A 2936-nucleotide genomic window follows, 5' to 3' on the forward strand; every position below is an offset into this window, starting at 1 on the left:
CGGTCACTGGAACAGAGCTGCCTCTGTCCCTGCAGCCTGGAGGACAGGCAGTGACAGCCTTTGGATCATCTGATTCCAAGGCTCAAAGGGTAACACCCAGTCCAGCTCCCTTGCAGACGTGGGGGTTACAGGTTTACTGATGGGCTCAGCTCTGGCTCAGTGCATCCTAGTTGAGTCCAGGAGAATGGTTTTACTTGGGCATGAAAGCAGAACTAAGACACAAAGTTTGTGCAGAAGTCTCCAAAAATCACTCCCAGCATCCTGGCAAGTTTGTGGCACTGCCTGTCCAGGGATCAGGAGGTACTGAAAAAATGCAGCCGGGGAAGGTTTATTATCTCTGTGCTGACATGGGAAACTAAGGCAGAGAGGGGACCAGTGACTTACCCAGGGTCACACAACGGGGCCTTGGCAGACCTGGGAAAGGAATGAGGAGCACCCGGATCCTAAATCTCTACCTTAGTCAAAGGCTTGGCTTCTGCCAGCTCGATCAGCAGCCTCTGCTTTTCCCAGGGTTCCCCAGGGGATCTGGTTTAAGGTGAGTGGATGACAGCGTTACCTAATTCTGCTTTTTCATATCCAGGCACCTGTGAGAGCAGGACCAGTCTGGCATGCTTGATTTCTAATTTTTTTTTTTCTAAACAGAGATTTTAAGATGTAGTATTTCTGGGGTTCAAGGGTGAACTGGCCTGCGTGAATAATTTCTGATCCCATTTGCTGCTGCTAGTACTAAAATTTGCCAAAAGCAGCTTTTAATGGTAACTCAACCTCATTATTCTTAAAGTGTTTGTGATGTGAGTAGAGAGATGAAAATTCCCAGGAAAGGGCATTTCAAGTGCTGTACCAACCTTCTATAACTTTGCCTGTGTTATTTTAAAGGCACTTTGCCCACCCATGCACCGTTTCTCTAGGAATGTAGGAATCCACCACCCATCACAAAAGCCGTTCACATTAGTAGCCTGCCTGTGAATTTTAATTAACAGGAAATGCCACTCACGCATTGAAATCCAGCAGCCAGAATCTCCCTGCTTTACTCCTTTGATGTTCCCCATCCAGCCCAGGACCAACATCCACATGTTCTCCCGAGACACTTGGAGGAAAATCATTCTGGTTTATTTACAGTAGGAAAACATTTTGCCCTATCTTTTTATCCCAGAAGCATTCAAGTTGCTTTACAAACTGTTCACACAGCAGAGCTGCTACACGGGTCTGTACAGCAGTGAGTGGCTCTGGGGCTCTGCTCAGCCCATTTGCGCCCGACAGCAGTGCTGGAAGTTCAGAAGAGAGAGGGAAAGATTCCTGAAATGATGAAAGCCCAGCATGGTGGGGGGAATTCAGCTATTGCAGGTTAGCTAGCCTTGGTTCCCTTACCACATTTATCCCTCATCAGTCACTGGAAGGGTATTGCTGGGATTTTTTTATATTTCTATAGTAGAAACCTAAGAAGACATCACCTGACTCTGGATCACTGTAAGTTGTTCATCTGTGTTTGATTTTAACAAGCAAAGAACCACCACTAACGGGCTAATCTGTCCCACACCCACAGTTTCTTGGAGTGGCAGAATAGCATGATCAATGGGTGCTGATGATATTGCCATCGAGAAATATCTTCAGCCTTAAATCATCCTATTTTTAGCCCTCCGTTCATCTTCTTTACCCAGTCCTTAAGCTGTGTAATTCATGTACCCCATGCTCTACCTTGTGATACAGCTTCTCCTCTATGTTGCACCCCCTCCCATAAACGCCACCCCTGTGGGGTGACCCTGTCACTCCCGGTTGGACTTGCAGGTGTCTTGGCAAGAGATGCTTGTTCGGACTGCCCCGAGACCCCCTCTGTGAGCACCGCACTCTGCAAAGCAGAAAGGGATTTAAAATCCATGTCATGGTGGGTACGAGCTCAGTCCCTGTCCCTGATCAGAGCAAAGCCAGGCTATGCTTTCTGCCTACGATACAAACGAAACCCTCTGTCATCTTCCTGTAGTTGCAGCGAGCCAGATCCAGGGATGTGCATCTCTTCTTTGTCTCCTACTCTAGGGCTAAAAAGTCTAAATCAGGGATGCTAGAAAATTTTAGAGTTTGGGCTCTATAGAGACTGGAGCTTGTCAAGAAAGCAAAGCCCCTTTACAGTGCCTGGGAGCTGGGCCACAAGATCCCCAGTGACACAGGGTGAGAAAAGCAACCTGCTCCGGTTAGAGGTGTCCCTGCTCCCCACGGGTGGGGGGCGGGGGCGGGGTGGCCTCATGGTCCCTTCCGACCCAGAGCATTCTGTGGTTCTGCCATTCTAAAAGGCCCCTCGGAGCACCCCGAGGGGACGCAGCGTACCCATCCCCATCACCCGCTCGCCACCCTCCCAATTTTCCTTCATTTCCACAGTTCTCTTTCAAACTCTCCCACCCAGAGGCTGTAGCTTCGGAGCCGAATGAGCGCCGGCCTTGCGGTGCTTTAGCGGAGCCCGACCGCAAGATGTCGGGGTTGCCCCACGGGGGTAAAAAACAGGGCGCATGCCAGTTCAAACATTTAAAAAATGTGAAACACTTGTGAAAAAGTTATAACATGCATACCTTTTTTTTTTTTTTTTTTCCTTTTGGCAAAGCAGGCTTTTTCATTGTGTCCTGGGGAAAGTTAGACATTGATGGTTCTAGCTCATGTAGAGGTTACCAGTTCAGGGTATAGAATAGAAGATATCCTAGATTTAGGATAGTCCAGCCTGCAGAGATCAATTCTGAGCTGAGCCAGGGGAAAATCTAGGTTTGACTTTGCATACAAACACTTCTTGGTGCTGCCTGGAGTTGCTGGTCAAGCACAGCTCCTGCACAGGCTTCAGCTCCCCTGTGCCGGATGATGCAGCAGGCTCAGAAAACGCTCATAGAATCATAGAATGTTTTGGGTTGGAAGGGACCCCTAGAGGTCATCTAGTCCAACCCCCCTGCAGGGACCAG

Source organism: Egretta garzetta, unplaced genomic scaffold (genome assembly GCF_000687185.1).
Source record: "Egretta garzetta isolate BGI_Z169 unplaced genomic scaffold, ASM68718v1 scaffold214, whole genome shotgun sequence".
NCBI classification, from domain to species: domain Eukaryota; kingdom Metazoa; phylum Chordata; class Aves; order Pelecaniformes; family Ardeidae; genus Egretta; species Egretta garzetta.